This window comes from Benincasa hispida, chromosome 12 (genome assembly GCF_027475165.1).
Source record: "Benincasa hispida cultivar pf3 chromosome 12, pf3_genome.v1.1, whole genome shotgun sequence".
NCBI classification, from domain to species: domain Eukaryota; kingdom Viridiplantae; phylum Streptophyta; class Magnoliopsida; order Cucurbitales; family Cucurbitaceae; genus Benincasa; species Benincasa hispida.
The window spans coordinates 87,066,610-87,085,746 of record NC_143489.1 but is presented as its reverse complement, the minus strand read 5'-3'; the positions used below and the strand labels follow the sequence as shown (position 1 = coordinate 87,085,746).

The window sequence follows — 19,137 nt, the reverse complement described above, 5'->3', positions numbered from 1 at the left end:
AATTCACATGATTCAGATCACAAAACTCCGAACAGTATACCTAAGAAATCTCATCATCAATGAAAGCCAAAGCAAAAATGGATAAAAAGAAAGAAAAAAAAAATCAGATTTAAGCTCAAAGGAGTGCTAAAAAAAAGGGTAGAATATGAGATTAAAAAAAGATCAAAAGAGGAACGTACCTTGGGATGTGAATAAAAGGAAAATAGCCTTAAAGATCAATTCAAACACTTTGAACCAGTCATGAAGCATCTAAATTTATCAATTTACTTAGTCAAGCTCCGGCTCGTGCATTTATTCTATTCATTAGAAAGAGCTTGGTGAATTATGAGCATCAAAATTCATTTCCTATAATTTGAAGGGGATTAAGAACAACCTATGGTGATCGTAATATTATTGTAGTGATGAATCAACATCCATTACCTCAGCCCCGGGCAAAGGTGATATTGGAAATGAATTCAAAGACCTCTTCACATCATTTTTCTGTGAAACAATTAGAACATTGAAAGTGATACATAAACCCCAGCAAAGGGTGACGACACTAACTCCAAACAAAAGCTACATAAAGGCGATAATAAAATAAGAAAATATCCTATCATCCTCCCTAAAATTGATAGGAAAACGACTGTAATAAATAAAAATTGCATCCAAGGAAACAAAGTACATAGCTTAGCCCATCTAAAATAGGTGTTTAAGTAATCTTGGTACTCACCAATCTTTCATATCTTTTGACTGAAGATGCTCTTAAAACGTTCTCATGTTTTGTTATTCTGATGGAGATGAGGCTATCAAGATATTGACCATCCATTAACATGGCGCACTTGGTTGATTGGATTTTGTTTTCACTAGCTTTCCCAAAAATTTTGTAGTCCTAAATTATCAGTTTTCATCATCTAATAAACCATCCATAACCAAGAAAAAACTTGACATTGATGAGAATTTGTGACATTGAAGAGAAAGAGAAGAAAATATGGCAATGGATTGTTATAACTAGCAAACACACCTGAATTTTGTGATTTTTTAGGAAAGGATTTTTAAATGCAGGCAAGAAATGCGATAGCATAGTCAATTAGGTCTCTATTTGTGCTATGGTTTAATCATGCACAAAACTACACACAATATAAAAAAAAAAAAAAAAAAAAAAGAAGAAAAACCATGACCACAACATGGAATCATTCCAGATCTACTCCTTCTCCATACAAACAATAACTTTACAATCAAGTGAAGAAGTAATTATAATACTCAATTTAGCTTGTAAGTTCGGTCTCTACAATTAATTAGCTAAATAATTTATTGTACATAACACTAATATTCAAAGGTCCACATGTTAAGTGAAACTTTAGAAGTTAAAAAGAACAAATTTGTAATTTTAATCTAAACTGGTCCTAGAAAAACTTAAACCCCATAGTCAAGTGAGAATTTAAATAATCAAATCTACTAGAAGCAAAATGACAATAAGAAGGAGGAAAAAAAAAAGAGACGCATTCTACAAGAATACCCACAACCCATTTAACTTAAAAACAAAAAATGACGACCACCATACGCAACCATTAACCATTGAAAAACCTACAGAAGGTTAGCTCAATGTCTCTCTTTCTCCACCAAATTAATATAGTTCCATAAACTTTTAACTTCAACAATGTTGTGGGGTTGGGTGTAGGCTTAAGCCTCACGACCTAAAATCAAGATTTGATAAAGTTTTAAAACTAGTATTTAACAGACTGGTAAGCATATAGTATGTTTTATTTTGTAGAAATGTTTTTACCAACATTTCAATCCTTTCATTACAAACTTTCCAATGTTACAAATATAAATATATGATATGCTTAAGATAATAAGATGTAATGAACCATAAATCTAATGGTTTTGCTAGTAACTCTATATGGAGAAGTATCAGTAAGTTGCAATATGTAAATAAATATAAAAAGGAAAGGAGAAATTGTGGAGCTTACGAGTTTTCATACAATTAGACAAGTAGAACGTTCACATCATTGAGATTAATGAGGCTATCAGTGCCCATTGACCTAAAAATGTGTCAATTGTCAAATACGAACAAAACTGCAAAAGAAGCAAATTGTAGGGTACGTAAGACAATTTTTATATTGGAGAAATGAAGTAGTACTATTAATAGGAGTTGTTGACATACAATTAGATTATTGAAGAGATTATCTTTAAAGTCCACAAATATATTCATGGAAAAAGTGGATTTTAAACTCTCATTCCCTCCTAAATGCATACCTTCATTAGAAAAGCAATTGTTTATGGCTTTCAACTACAGGAATTCCTTCATCATTTAACTATTTCCAATCATTTCCTTCTAAACCACAACTTTCTTTAAGTTCCAAGTCAAACATGAGCGCTACCTTGTCATTTTGTGACTCTTTCCTTACTTTGATCATCACCCTTAGAAATGATAAACTATTTTTTTTTCTTTGGAAAATAGAAACAGAGACCAAAGTCCTAACCATCTTTCTTGCTTAGTTCAAGGTGGTAAGAAACAATATCTGCATAGATTCAAGAGAGCTCAAACTCCTCATTAATCTCAATTCAACAAACAACATTGAGAACCGTCACGAGTTTCTCCTAACACTCCATGAAGTCGAGCTCAGATTCATTATAATAACTATTTCAACAATATAAAAAGATTTAATAGCTGAAATTCGCACAAGAGTAAGTTCCCGCATGAGATGGTGGTAGAAGCATAACATAGATAACAAGATTAACAAGTTATAACTCTAATAATTGGTTAAATTCTAAAATCCTCAAAATAAAATTTAGATAATTCATAAAAAACTTATGCAAGTACATGGTTCCTATCTGAAGGGCCATGAACCAAAATATCTTTTCCAGATGCTTGTATAATTTGTACAAATTCCTTGAAGAAACCAAATGAAACTGGTACAATATTAAGGCCAACAGAGTCAGTAGCTTTGATAGCAACCTTTCTTATATTCCCAGAGCATCCATTTACCATAATGGAGAGGTCCAAATTCTGAGAGGAAGAAGTAAACGATTGACGTTGTTGAAATGACAATGCTGCTGACATTAACGACATCAATCTCACACAGAATTTAGTTTATTGATCTTGTGGACGTGGTGCTACATCCATAGGAAAGGTAATCTGTTTTATCTGGAAGACAATTACTCTATAAACTCAGGCACTAAAGTGAATAAATTTGATTTAAGAGACAAGGTGAAGTCATTGGAGTCAGATAGTTTCTTGTATATGAATGTTGTGGTTTTATTTGTTTTTTTGTTCTATTCAATAACAACTGCATCTCTAAAGCGTTCTTCCTTGAACAATCGAAATCCCACAACACATTATCGTCTATGAAGCACAGACACGGATACGGCTACATGATACGGATACGATTGGATACGACGATTCGTTAATTTCTAAAAAACTAAGATACGGATACGTTAGAGGATATGTCATTTTTTATATATTATTTAAATATATATTTCTAAAAAACGAGAATACTGATATATTGAAGGTACATTTTCTCTTGCTTAAAAAAATAGGTTGCCTAGTTTTAGATGGAAAAAGATTAGATGAGTTGTTTGTCTTTTTTCTTTAAAAAAAGTAAACGTAAAAATAGATACATCAAATCGCTCATCAGATACATATCTGAAAAGTATTTGGAAGTATCGGCATCTGATACATGTCTGACGCAGATTCTTTGCCTCACATGAAGTATTTGTGCTTCATAGATTGTCGTTCTCCATCACTAGAATAAGGTAATCTTCCAGCAGACCCACAGAAAGGAGACTTCCGTTCAATCATGATGATCAAAACATGAATTATTATTTGACGGCACAACGGTCGTCTATCATCGCTTAAACTCAAAGAGTAGGTTTCCCCATGTTAGCATCAATAAGATTCAAATGCAGAAGTGAATATCACTAATGGATTCTAATAGGAAACAAATCAACCAAGATACACATGATAAAGGAATGAACACTTAATCGACGATTCCATGATGAATATCTAAAATTCGTTAAATCAATGTTCTCCAATCCCAATGTTGTATGTTCTTCAATTCACCCTTTAATGGTATAAGGACTTGTTTAATTCAATGAATTAAATCTTGATTAACAGCGTGCGTTATTCTTTTCGAAACAAAAATCACACAGAGATTAAAAGAGCCCATCGGAGAAGCTATCACTTATATATATATAGAGGCAACTACTCACATTCTGTTAACTACCCACTCACCACTAACTTAGATAACTACCCATATCCATGGTTGTAACAACCAAAATTTTCAGAAAAAATTTTATTTAATTTTCTTGAATTATATTGTGAAGTTGAGACAAAATTGAGTTAGTGGGTTTAAATAATTCAATTTTAAATTAGTATGACAAGGAATTAGGGGTATGTTTTAAATTAATTGAAGGGTTTAGAAAGGTTGGATTTTATTTGAATTTTATTTAGACTTAATTCAATTGGTGGAGGTATATTTAGAATTGAATAATTGGATCAAGATAATTTAATTGGAATAAACTGTTGAGATTTGATTTTTGGAGTTTAATTCGAGGGTATTTGGAAGTTGGAAAAGGAAAAGAGGAGAAAAAGGGATATTTAAATATATATATATATATATCTTTATTGGCTTAGGGTTTTAAAAAGGAAAAGGGATCTAAATAGATTTATATATTAAATATGGTTTTAGGTAGAGATATCCAAAAAAATTCATGGCTCGGAGTCCCGTGGGGACTCGTCCCGATTTTTGTATATATATATATATATATATATATTTTGTAGATTTTATTAGAATAATTATTGACGTTTTAATTATTTAAATTTAAGACTTTATTACTTTAATTTCTTAGATGTTGTAATATTTAAGTTGAATTTTGATTTATAAAAATTATGAGAATTTTACATTTTAATTATATCTTTTTAAATTGAATATGTATTATTGTTTTTATTATCAAAATTGATAATATTTTATTTAAATGAAAGTTGTATTGGATATATTTAAGGAATTGTTATAAATATATATTTAATTGAAATAAAAAAATTGTTATAAAAAAATGATGGTGAAATTTTTTTGCATAATCTGGTTAGAAAAATTCGCGACAACGAGAAATGAAGTAGGGAGCGGGGACGGGTAGGGCTTCCCCGTCTCCATCTCGGCCATGGGGATATCTCTAGTTTTAGGGGTTTGATTAGGAAAAAGAAAAGATATTTATATATATATATATATTTGGGTATTACGGCTTTTGTTTATAAATATTTAAATTGGGACTCCTCGTAAATCGTGCTAAGAAAGGAAATTTCTCTCCTCTTTCGTGAAGACCGCCAGCCTTCTCTTCCCCTCTTTCTTTCGATTCAGTCTCGTCGGCCAGGTGCAGCAGCCTCAGCGTCTGACCGCCGGAGAAGCCGCCGTCTCTCGTCGCTGTGCTCCTCGTCCGGTCAGTTGCTGCTGGTTATCTTCGAGCGAGCTTCAGTTCGCGCCACCTCAAGTCAAAGTCGTTCAAATTTCAGCCGGATCTCTCTCATGCTCACTCTCTCACGCACTCAACCGGCTGTAGGGTCTCGACAGTTCGCCGCAGTCTGCAGCCACGCATCCGCCGCCAGTCAACGCCACCGGTCGTCGGTTTTTCGCCGGAGTTGTATTTTACCGTTTGGGGTAAGATTTTGAGCGTTTTGGGTTTATTCCAGTTTGGTTCTTTAATGCCAATAAGTTTCTGGCCTGAATCTTGTTGTTTTGGATGTTTGGAGGTCGATTTTGGAGTTTCTGAAGAGATTTAAGAGGATGTCCAGCGGGTATTGGAGTTTGTTTTGATGATTTTGGCTCAGTTTTTGGTGAGTTTGAGACGTTGGAATATTTTTTTCTTGGAATGATTCTATTGCTGGAAAGTGGTCTGCAAATTCTTAATTTTTTGCTCTTGTGCAGAATGGTTACTTCGTGCTTAAGTTGGAAGCATATTTGGAAGCAAACCACTTGTTGGGTAAGTATTGGAGACCCTTTAGGATGAGTTTCATGTTTAGTATAAGTTCTAGAAATCTAAGTAAATCTTAATTTGTAATTAGGGGTTGATTCAAGATCTTATACAATATATAAAGGATTTTGGTTTGCTAACTGGTTGGATATATTATTGAGGTAAGTCATTTACTATTGGTTCGCCCTCGAGCCCCAAGTTGATGTTAAGATTATGAATACATTGAAAGCATGTTTATATTGTGATGGAATGTTTTGTCATGATTGACTGACGAATGGGTTGTTGAGACTGTTTTGGAAACTCATGAATTACGTTACTAAGATTATAATAATATGTTGTGGCTTAATACGAATTTGGATGTTGTATGTTGCATGTTAGATTGATGGTGACTGTTAGCACTCCTATTGGGTTGTGTACATCTTCTATGTATGTTTTGGTGTCTTTATGGGATCGCCACTTATACTTATGATTGTGACCTTTCAGATCACTACATATGAAAGCGTGTCTTTAGGTTCGCCTCCCCTTTATGCCTATACCTATGTCTATGTTTGAGATGCACACATTTGTCTCGATAGGAGGCCTAACATGTACACCTAATGGGCCTAGTATTGGGTCACTTAATTCTTGTATTCATCCTATATCTTTATATTTTTTTCTAGGAAGGCAAGAATAGATCATCAAATGACAAGAAGAATTTGTGACTGGGCCTTGAGACTTGACTTGACTTCGCTTCTGCATATGTTTTTCTATGTTTTCACATCTTAGTTTAGGAGTTGAACTTTTAAATTCTTTGATTGATTTATTTGGTTACTTATTTAATTTATTTTTTCCATTAGAGTTAGGGGTACCCCAAACAATGAATTTACATTCTTTTATAGTAAAAATTTAATTTAAGAAATTCTTTTGAACTTGGTGAAAATTTGTGAAAAAGTCGTTTCACATGCATGTGTAACGATCCTATAACCACCCTAGAAAGTTTTTAAAAATACAAAATAATGAAAAAATGGATTTTTCCAATTTCACATAACACCACTCAATGGAGAGAGGGGAAGGGGGCGGTCATAAGCATCTATATCGTAATATCGATTTTCGACGGAATAAAAAGACTTGTTAGAATCATAACCATAGAATACGATCCTAATCGAAATATATACATTGTCTCATACACTATGGGAATTAGGGGTGATCATCGACCGATTTTGAACCTTGCCAAATCAGTCTGATCGTCGTCTGAGCAAAAAACACACGATCGGTCAGTCGGTTTTGAATTTATTTATTATTATTTTTTTAAATACTTAAATGGTATAAGTGATTTTTATAAATTTTCAATAGTCTAAGTTAGACTTAGAAAACATCTATATTTAATTATTTACATTTTACCACTTAGTTGTTAGTACTATTGGGTAAAAGTTATATGTAGTTATAAATCATTATCGTTATAACTAGCAAATTTCTAGTATGATAGAAATAGAGACTAGAAGTAGAAATAGAAAAAAAAAAAAAAAAGGCAGTGGAACTTGAATCGACGGTCGTGGCTTCATTTTTAGATAGAAATAGAAGGTAGATACCCTAGGCAAGGCATGTGTGACGTGATGTGATTTTAAAAAATGTAAGATATATCGATTCGGTCGGTCGAGACTCGACCGACCAACTTCGTCGACTGACGTGGAAGTCGGTTCAAATAATGCCAAACCAACTCCGATCAAACTTCATTAATTATTGCACGCCTGATTTGATTTCGGTCGGTTTGGGTCGATCGAGTCAGTTTTTTGGTCTGTCATGCTCATGCCTGATAACATAATAATTTTTTATCTTATGTCACACAACGCATGGATGATTATAACGTAAGTTTAACATAAAATGATGCGATACTACTTCTAGATGTATGCGTTATTAATGGAATGCTTGTAGTATGCTCTATATTGTCACAAGTTTCCTTGCGTTGAAACCAAGTATAATTTCATCGCAAGTTTCTCAGAGTGAACCGAGGTCGAACATAGGGATTGCGTAGTTAATGCGTCACGTTCGTGATATATGCGACCGGGGGTTTTTCAATTAATAAAAGATTAATTTATACAAGTATTTAAACATTGTGATAAAATAAAATATACGGTAAAGTAAAGTTGTGGTAATACAATAAAAGTGCATAAAAGTAAACCTAAGTTTTTGTGATACAAGATACATGATACTGAGATTGAGACTGACTGCGAAGATTATACGAAGGGTCGTGTCATGCGGTGGCAAGTCTTTATGTATGAAACATAGATAGAAAGGATAATTAATATAAACATCGCAAGTTCATAAATTACGTTAAAGATATAAATACGATTCCACTTTCCCTTGGCCTACACCTCTCGGTGATCGGCCATGTTCCCACATCTCTGTGGTGAAACAGGGATGAACGTAATAAATGCAAGGTTGTTTCCATCTCTGGAAGTACTTCTCGCTTTAGTTAACGCATTCTTCTAACCTTCTCTCGATATGCAGAATGACATCTTCACTTCTGCTCTCACAGGTGAAGATGCCGTCTAGCATGCTTTAGCTAAACATCTTTATTTCTTTAGCACAGATTAATTTACTTGTTTAATTCATTCTAATTATCACGGGATTAAGAAAACATCATAGAGAAAGCGATTAATGGAGGAACAGAAATAGATAGAAAGATGGAGATGAAAATGATCATGACATTCAATATTAATATTTAGCATATGATACATGGTGTAAATGATAGAGATTAAGAAGATGAATACAATTGATGATAAGAGATAGAAACAAATACAGAAGAGTGTCAACGTCTTGACACAGATTTGAATGGTGGATTTGCTTGCCAGCGAATGGAGTGAATGGAAGGAAGAGCTTCCCTCTCAGGCTTGCTCGTCTGGTAGAGGTGACCTTGGTACAGAGTTGCATGGCGGGGATTGAAAGGATTTGCCCTGAGACTCACCTCTCGACCTTGTCTCTTAAATCTTCTCGGATCTTCTTCGATCAGCACTCAGACCAGTCTTTCTCTCAATATACAAATACCAAAATATGCCCGTATCAAGTATATTTTCTCACAGAATTTCAGAGGCTATTTATAGGATCAGCTTTGAATCTCTGACTTGTGGACCCCACTTTATTGTTATGGCAATTCCGAAGATTATCCTTCTGTTATGGCAATTCCGAAGATTATCCTTCTGAATTTCAGAAGATTATCCTTCTGTTACATGATCAATCCCGTTAGAAATGCACAACGGTCAGTTGTACAAGTGTCTGGATCCTCCGCAATTGCATTGCTCTTTTGCATATTCGATCGTTTGCCCGCATGCGATGTTGTTTTTTATTACCGCATGCGGTTGAAGTTGCGTTGATCGCAAAGCTCTTGATCGATTGTCGCATGCGCCGTCATTGCGTTGATCGTCTATTCCTTCCTGAATGATTGGTGCAATGTGACGTAGATACGTTGTTCTTTTTCTCTTGAGCCACGAATGCATGCGGTGACTTGATTTCCTACAAAACAGACTTAAAATATTCTTTTCTACCATCGCAATGGTGTCAGTGGGTGTATTGACGACAATTTATAATTCTTGCATTTCTTAGCTAATTTCTCTACACTTGACGCAACTTTCCTTTCTTTTGGCTGCAATATCTAAATAAAGCAGTATAAATAATTTGTATTTCTACAAGTTATCACACCCCCAAATTTAGATATATGCTTGTCCTAAAGCATATCTTCTACTAAGGCAATATCGCTCAATTCCTATCCTAAATTTTGCATTGAGTGGTTGCTCTGAATGCTCCACCTAGGCACATTACTTAACATCACAATTTTCTTTCTATCCTTGAAAATTCATAACAAAGCACTACTTTATTCTTCTATACAACAAATTTCTGCTAAAAAATGCTTTTCTAGTTTTAAAAAGAATGTTTACCTCTTCTTGTCAAAATAACTTGATGTGTCTGGATGCGGTGGTCATACTTTGCGTCATTTATTAAAGACTGTTGATCATGGTTACACCCTTTGTTTTGGCTTGTTCCCACGGGTGTCATGCGAACATCCAACTACGGGTGTGTGCCAATCTCAACTTTAACTCATGAATTTCAGAGGAGTTGTCTCTTGTTTTTTTTATTTATTTTTCTTTCTCATTTCTTTCTCTTTTTATATTGCGTTGTTCTTCGAAACCCACCTTCGTTTTGGCTTGCTCCCATGGGTGTCATTCGAACATCTAACTACGAGTAGGCTCCTTTCACAACTTAACTCTTATTAGGGGAATGTTTTTGAGGTTTCCCTTGCGTTGACATTGGAGTTTATATGAAATATATATATATATATATATATATATATATATATATATATATATATATATATATAATTTTATTATTTTATTATTATTATTATTTTTTTAAAGAATGAGCACATTTTTCTTAATGACTGCATACTCTTGATCTCATCTGCTCAGACCTTCCCCACCCCCAAATTTAAAGATGTGCAAGGTTCTCATTGCATTGTTTGGATAGACTAGACAGACACTTAGACAAAATTTCAAAAAGAAAGTTTGAGCAAACTTTTGAAGGATAAAAGGTAAAGTATTGCTAAGCCACGAATTAACTAAATGTTAGTAAGAAAATACAGAGTTTGGGAGATATTTCTAAGTGTATGCATATTATACATCATGGCAACGCAATGAATAACGCAAAAAGAAAGATTAAGAATATCACAAAGTTGACAAAGGATGATAAGGAAGAGGCACATGCATATGGATAGAATTGTTACTTAGTTGTATTGAAAATTAACTAAGTATACAAATAATTATAAATAACGCAATACAAAATTTTTTGCCTGTACAAAGAATCAAAGAATTTAATTAAACATAGAAAAATAATGAATTAAATAAAATTAATAGAATGGCCGCAAAAATAAATGAATGTAAGGATTATTGAGGAGCAGGAGGTTATGGAGGAGGGTTCGGATGCGGTACTTGAGGAGCTTCTTCAAAAATCAGATGCTGCCTAAGATTCGGAGGTACCATAGGTCCATGAAGATATGCTGTCAGAAAATTAAAGTACTTATGGTTCTACTCCGCTAGCTATCTTTGATGCAGGTGGATCGTAAGAATGTTGCGCTGAATATTGATCAACACCTGCTTTGTCATGGTAGCACTGCGTTGTAAATCGTCGACTCGCTCAATTACCGCATCAATTCTCAGGCTAAAGAAGGCTTGTTGCTGAGAAAAGAGTTCTTGCTGTTGGGAGAAGAGTTGTTGTTGTTGGGCAAGAAGGAACCGCATATCTGCTAACTCAGCAGCGAAGGAAGAAATGGTCGGTTGTGTCTGTGATGCCTCACCATCAATGTTTTAGGGTTGGGCAGAAGTGGTTTCACCCAAATCGTGTGGGTCATCAACACGCAGCGATGGAAGGGGAAGTTGCGGTGATGATGCTGAAGGTGATGTTGGGGGTGCTGGATATGCAGTTGGAGAATTTGGGGGAAGGAGAAGATTGGTAAAGTGCTCAGGAAAGGAAGAAAAAGGTTGTGCGGGAGAGCTTGGAGGGTGAATTATTAAGGGTAAAGGGTCCAAAGGTTCTGAATCTTGTGTTGTTTCTTCTTGGATTTTTCCTTTTCCCTTATCGTCTCTGCACTGTTTCTTCAGCTTGGGCTCTTGCGGCGCATTCAAATCTATGTTGGGCCTTTTTAAAGGGAGCTCAGGGCAGTGTGGCGAATCTTTGAGGAGAACCTCAAAATCTTGACTTTTATTAGGTCGTGAACCTCTGCCATTGGCTCTTCATCAATGCCCACACCTAGTGATAGGCATAAACTTGAAACCGTCCATGGAAAGAAGTACTGCCTTCTTATGTGCCCCACAAAACCCCGAATTTGTCATGCGATCAACTGGCCTACATCGATTGGAATGCCGCGCGTAATGCAATATGCGGCCATAACTCGATCCCTCGAAATTATCGTCATGGGAAGTTGGGATCAGCCGCTGTTTGACCAAATAAACCCAAAGCCGTGCCTTAGGAAGCAGAGTCTTGGATGCCAGAGTCTTGATGCCTTTTAAAGAAATCGTCCACTTAGTGCCCGATTGCGTTAATACTCGCAGCGCATCTTCCATCTACTTTTCAGTGGGATCATCAATGATTTTGTTGCCTGGTGCATCCGGGTTATCCTTCATCTGGTATAGTTCATTGATGTCCTTTACGCTGAAAGACACCATTTACCCTTTTATGGTCACCACATCCTTGGTGCCATGTAGCCGTCCGTGGTAGAAGTCCCTCAGTACCTCTGGAATAACAATGGCTGGGCACTGGCAAAATGTGTCCCATCCATGTTCTACGATCACACTCGTAATGAAGTCTGGTAGTGGTGTTGGCACAGGGAAAAAACCCATCTCCATCAACAAGTCATCGTTCTCCTTCTTTCTTGATGGACGCACCTTTGCCAACACGGGCTTGCTACTTTCTACGACTGCTTTGCCCTTTCCTTTGGCCAACGCAAGGCGAGATTGCTGCCTTTGTTTCTTTTCTCGTGCCTTGCGTTGTTCCTCCTTTTCCCGTTTCGCAAGTTCTTTTTCTTTCTTCTTTCTTAAGCGTTGCATGTTTGCTTAACACTTCTTCTCCTTCTCTTCCTTCTGCTTTTCCTCTTTTTCTGCCTTCTTTTTCTTCTCTTCTTCTGCCTCTTCCCTCTCTTCTGTTTCAAACTCTCTCTCAAACTACTCGGAGGCCAGCAAAAGGCGCTGTTCCTCTTCCAGCCTTCTTATCTCCTTGATTCTCGAAATTTCATTATTGTGGCGCACCTCCTCATTTTATAGTCTTCCTTTTTGACTACCCTCTGCGATGATGAGTTGTGCCCGCGCCATTTTTTCCTTCTTCTCTTCCTCCTCTTTTCTTCTTCTCTCCTGCTCTTCTAATGCGTCAATCAAAATTGGAGGGCCAATAGTTGAGCCTTGCGGTGCGCATCAAGGGGGTAACATCTCCTTCTTCTCCTTCTTCAGTTGCAATCGTTTAAGTTATTTCAGGTTGCGTTATTTCTCGAAGTTGCACTGATTCCCCCTTGTCCTCCCTTACGGAGGTGGATTCAACGTCCAGCTCTGGGCTTGCAGCCCTCTTTTTCTTTTCTTCTTCCTTCATCAGGTGCTTTTCTTCACACCTGCATTCTTTTCTCTCACTCTTTTCTTGCTTCTTCTTCTCTCTAGCCTCCTCATCTTCTTCATCCTTCTTCTCTTTGATTTTCTTCTCTGTTTTGCGATGATGGGATGACTCACCTTCTCCAACTTTCTTTCCTTTGCTCTTCTTTTTCTTCTTGATCTCCTCAACCACCTCTGGTTGCTTCTCTGCCGTGACTTCCTCCAACGCGACTCTGATGGGTCTGTCATAGGATTCTACTTACGTAGTTTCTTTAGGATCCATTATGGCCAGAGTGCTTCTCCTTGTCTCATCTTCCACCACTTCCTCCGTCTCCTCCACCGTCACCTCCTCCGTAAGCAATGGTTGGTTCACAACCCCAACCTCGGGTAATCCTCCTCTTTTCTCCAGGTTACTCAGAATGCTCCAAACACCTCCTTGTCATCTTGCCTCTTCTTCTCACTTTGGGTGGAAAGTGCTGGTGTTAGGAATGGGGTGCTTTCAGAACTTTGCCCCCTTTTGAATAGGACTGGCCTGGCTACTAGAGGGTTTTGCCGGGGTCTTCTGACGATTCGAGGAACGGTATGTGGTTGGGCAGTGAGACGGCGACTAGCAGCAAGAAATGCTGCCCCTCGCATGGAAAGTTGGGCTGATGAAGGTGTTGAAGGTGAAGCGGAAGGCTGGGAAGTTTGGTCTGCCATGGATTCTTGAGTGAAAGGAAGCTGGAAAATCGGTAAGGTTCTGGGAAGAAGAAAGCTCGGTATGCAAAAGCTAGGGTTTCTTTTTGCGAAATGAAGCAAGTAAATGGCCTAAGACACAGAAACTCGCTTTTATAGGTTGGGCCTTGATGGGCCCAACGCGGATTCTGCGGTGGCAGGCCTCAAGCTACTCAAAAAGCATGTCGTTCACACTTCTCACATTTATGAAGTTGCAAAGTCGTACGTCCTTTTAGCTGCAAATTCATCATGTCCTAGGAAGTTGAAGCGATTAGACTTCTCAGTTTGCAAAAATAATTTTCTTTGGAGTTTTATTTGAATGGGCTCAAGGTAAAGAATTAACGCAATGAATTCATCAACACAAATGCATCTTTGCAGAGGACGGGCAACAACGCATATATTCCCGCAACAAACCCCTTAACGAAATGCATTTATGGAGGATCGGGCGCACGATATTTCTACCAGCGCATCACTACCTCAACATAGTGCATTTTTGCTAAGGACGGGCAAAGAACACATACGAGTGCAACACACCCCTCAACGCAATGCATTTGAGTTGTTTGAACGCAAAGTGTATCTTGTTGTACAAGATGCACCCATTAACGCAATGCATACCGGATGTTGATTGTTTTATTATTATTCATATTTGTTTTTATTTTTACATACTTTTTTTTTTAGATCAACGCAAGCCATAAAGACATTGCGGCAATAATTTTCTTCTTATTCAACAATCATTCACCAAGTTAAAGAATAATGCATTAAATACAGAAAAGTTAAAGGAATTATAGAAAGCACAAAAATAAATGCAAGAGAGTTAATTGAAGAATAAATTCATAAAGTCATAAAAGCAGATTTAAAGAAGCAATAAATGACAAGGTTCAAAAACAATAAAGACAGGAATTTAGAAAGCATTTAAACATAGTTTTGAGATATGGACCAGAAGACAGTGTTCTTTGATTAGCGCAATCCACATCTCTACAGGCGGTCCAGCTTGCCTGCCCAATGTCTTCAGGGACATTGCTCTTTTCTATGAGATCCAGGAGCTTTAGAGTTGTTGGGCAACGTTCCAGGTGCTCTATTTTTAAGTTCAGAAGCCAGCTGCCCCACTTGAATCTCCAAATTTCTAATTTAAGTCTGCGCCTGCATCACCGCATCATTTTTATCCATGTACTACTTGAGCAGGTCCTCCAAGAGCTTCCAGAAGTGTTTGAAGATGAGGATTGTTGGTTGTGCGATTGCCTTTGTTGACCGTGATTAGAATTGTGGTGAAAAAGAGGAGGGTTTCCCCGATTCCCTGAATTTCCACCCTGATTATTGCTTGGCCCTCCTTGGTTAGGATTCCCTCCCCAACCGAAGTTAGGATGGTTCCTCCAACCAGGATTATATGTGTTGCTGAAGGGGTTGTTCTGGATGGCGCATACTTACTGGACGTTCGATGGGCACATATCTGTCGCATGGGGCCCTCCACAATCAACGCAACTATATGCGGCCATTTGAGTCGACGCAGTGGGTTGCACTATTTGTTGGGAGATGGCTCCTTGATTGATTGCCATCGATTGGAGGATTGAGGTTACTGCGGCCATCTAAGCGGCTAGTGTGTTCATTGTCTCTGCAAGGACAATGGCATTTTCATTTCTTCTTCCTGCAGAACCACTTCCTCCGTATCCATCATTGACCCAATCATCTATGTTTCGCGAGATGCAGTCAAGGATGACCTTGGTCTCAGTATACGTCTTATCCATAAAACCTCCTACCAGGGAGTCATCAGCAACAGTCTGCGTTGATCTGTTCAGGCCATTATAGAATGTCTCCATCAGGATGCAATCAGGTATCCCGATATGTGGCTAGTTCTTCACCAGTCTCCTAAATCGCACCCAGGCGATGCTTAGGGTCTCATTGTCCATTTGTTCGAAGTTCAGCACATCCTTCCGTCACCTTGTGTTGACAGCTGGAGGGAAAAACTTCTTCATGAACCGCTCAACCAGCTGATCCCATGAAGTAATCTCATTTGGCTCCAGTGAGTAAGCCCACCTCTTGGCTTCATCCCTCAAGGTGTAAGGGAGGAGATATAATATGATACCCTCAGGGGTAACGCTAGGTATTGAGAAGTTGCCGCACATCTCGACAAAGCTGGTCAGGTGGGCATGTGGGTCTTCACGTTGCAGACCCCCAAATTGCCCTACGTTCTGGATTATTTGGAGCATGACCGGCTTGATCTCGAATCTCGCATTCTCCTTGACCATCGGCCTTGAAATCCCAGGCAAAAAATTCGTACAGATTGGGCGCCGCGTAGTTCCTCATGGGAATGTTGCGGTCAGCAGCAAGAAAAACTGGATCTTGCGCTGGCTGTACTGCCCCTTGATTTCCTGCGGGAGCCGCATTGTCATTATTATCTGCCATATTAGCTGCTTTCTTTCGCCTTGCTCGGTTCTGGCGTGCCCTAGCGCGAAATGTACGCTCGATCTTTAGGTCAGCTTCGAATTCTTGTTTAGTCCCAGTTCTCATAAACTGTCAGACTGCTCTCCGTGTTGAACAACCAGTACAAAGAGATCTGTCCTGCAAAATATCACAAATATACTCAACAATAACCGTTACCAATCCTCGACAACGACGCCATAAACTTGATAACATAATTTTTTATCTTATGTCACACAATGCATGGTTGATTATAACGTAAGTTTAACATAAAATGATGCAATATTACTTCTAGATGTATGCATTATTAATGGAATGCTTGTAGTATGCTCTGCGTTGTCACAAGTTTCCTTGCGTTGAAACCAAGTATAATTTCACCGCAAGTTTCTCGGAGTGAACCGAGGTCAAACACAGGGATTGCGTAGTTAATGCATTACGTTTGTGATATATGCGATCGGGGGTTTTTCAATTAATAAAAGATTGGTTTATACAGGTATTTAAACATTGCGGTAAAGTAAAATATGTGGTAAAGTAAAGTTGCAGTAATACAATAAAAGTGCATAAAAGTAAACCTAAGCTATTATTATACAAAATACATGATATTGATACATGATACTGAGATTGGGACTGACTGCGAAGATTATACAAAGGTTCATGTTATGCAGTGGCAAGTCTTTATGTATGAAATAGAGATTGAAAGGATAATTAATATAAACATCGCAAGTTCATTAATTGCATTAAAGATATAAATATGATTCTGCTTTCCTTTGGCGTACACCTCTCGGTGATCGGCCATGTTTCCACATCTCTGTGGTGAAACAGGGATGAACGTAATGAACGCAAAGTTGTTTCCATCTCTGGAAGTACTTCTCGCTTTAGTTAACGCATTTTTCTAACCTTTTCTTGACAGGCAGAATGACATCTTCACTTCTGCTCTCACAGATGAATATGCCGCCTATCATGCTTTAGCTAAACATCTTTCTTTCTTTGGCACAGATTAATTTACTTGTTTAATTCATTCTAATTACCAAGGGATTAAGAAAACATCATGGAGAAAACGATTAATGGAGGAACGGAAATAGACAGAAAGATGGAGATGAAAATGATCATGACATTCAATATTAATATTTAGCATCGATACATGGTATAAATGATATAGATTAAGAAGATGAATACAATTGATGATAAGAGATAGAAACAAATACAGAAGAGTGCCAACGTCTTGACACAGATCTGGACGGTGGATTTGCTTGCTGGCGAATGGAGTGAATGGAAGGAGGAGCTTCCCTCTCAGGCTTGCTTGTCTGGTAGAGGTGACCTTGGTACAGAGCTTCATGGCGGGGATTGAAAGGATTTTACCTGAGACTCACCTCTCGGCCTTGTCTCTTAAATCTTCTCGGATCTTCTCTGATCAGCACTCAGACCAATCTCTCTCTCAATATACAAATACCAAAATATGCCCGTATCAAGTATATTTTCTCACAGAATTTCAGAGGCTATTTATAGGATCAGCTTTGACTCTCTGACTTGTGGACCCCACTTTATTGTTATGGAAATTTCAGAAATGGTGGAATGGATATTCCTTTTATTACGCGATCAATCCTGTCAGAAATGCACAATGGTCAGCTGTGCACGTGTCTTGATCCTCCGCAATTTCATTGCTCTTTTGCATCTTCGATCGTTTGCCCGCATGCGGTGTTGTTTTTTATTACCGCATGCGGTTGAAGTTGCATTGATCGCAAAGCTCTTGATCGATTGTCGCATGCGCCGTCATTGCGTTGATCGTCTATTCATTCCTGAATGATTGGCGCAATGCGACGTAGATGCGTTGGTCTTTTTCTCTTGAGCCATGAACGCATGAGGTGACTTGATTTCCTGCAAAACAGATTTGAAATATTCTTTTCTACCATCGCAATGGTGTCAGTGAGTGTATTGACGACAATTTATAATTCTTGCATTTCTTAGCTAATTTCTCTATACTTGACGCAACGTTCCTTTCTTATGGTCGCAATATCTAAATAAAGCAGTATAAATAACTTGTATTTCTACAAGTTATCAACGCCTAATGGGGATAGTGAGAAAATATATATTTTACATACCGAAGGGGATATAATTAGAGATACCATTATTTCTGGTAGAAAAGTTCCTATAAAAATAGGAAATGCCCTACCTTTGAGTATAGTTTGAACTGGGTTTACGATGAAACCTAGAAATCAATCATTGATCCAATTTGAGTACCTTCGTATGATAGACTTCAACAGAAATCTGAAGAGTAGCTATATTATGAATAGTTGTGGGGCACTGTATATTGAAAGCCTCTACGATAAGTAAGTGAATGAGGCCAGAGTATGGCGAACGAAACGGTTCATCAAGCCATTTGTCGCCTCAACCCCATAAATAGGAAGAGGGATACTTTACAAATAAGAGGTAATTCGCACCTGATTGTGATAGCCCTCTCGATATCTTATGTTCATTTTGTTACTAGTGATCGATTTCTTCGTCGCATTAGCATTTTCCCTATGCGCGATCCCCAACGAGGATGATGCTAGTGGTTTCTCATTGGGTCAATAATCCAAATCCCTTTTTTTGTCCTACTTCTACTTCTAGAGCAGGAAAAAGATTACAGAACACTGAGTCGAAATGTCTTAAGAGGGGGGATCTATCAATAATAAGAAGAAATCTCCTATTTCTATCTATTTTTGATCCATCAGAAAGAAATCGATATGTATTTGATGGAGTCTACATAGTATATAGAGCACCCAAGTGCTTTTTAGGCTTTCTCCGTTCTCTTATCCATCGGTCAAATGCATTGAGCTTTAGAATGGATATTTTCGCGTGTTGAAAGAGAGTATCGTTCACTTTATTTCGTGTTTTGTGCACAATGTGCCCAAGAACTGTGACATCTAGCAACAACATCTCCTTGCATGCGAGAGACAACTATGCCAGCCGTTATTCTCGGCTC

At 37.6% G+C, this 19,137-nt stretch overlaps 1 long non-coding RNA gene across 9 annotated transcripts in view; it reads left to right on the top strand.

Moving 5' to 3' along the window:
• The first annotated feature begins 5,055 nt into the window (after positions 1-5,055).
• Positions 5,056-19,137, top strand: part of LOC150032285 (uncharacterized) — a 30,190-nt gene continuing 16,108 nt past the window's right edge. For 2 of the 9 annotated variants that reach the window (XR_016525037.1, XR_016525034.1), the window contains exons 1-4: positions 5,056-5,633; positions 5,726-5,809; positions 5,901-5,955; positions 6,038-6,107. This is a non-coding gene — a long non-coding RNA (uncharacterized LOC150032285). Of the gene's footprint in view, positions 5,810-5,900; positions 5,956-6,037; positions 6,108-6,324; positions 6,855-19,137 lie in introns of those variants that run through there. The other 7 variants (XR_016525029.1, XR_016525036.1, XR_016525035.1 and 4 more) reach the window with 7 other exon arrangements.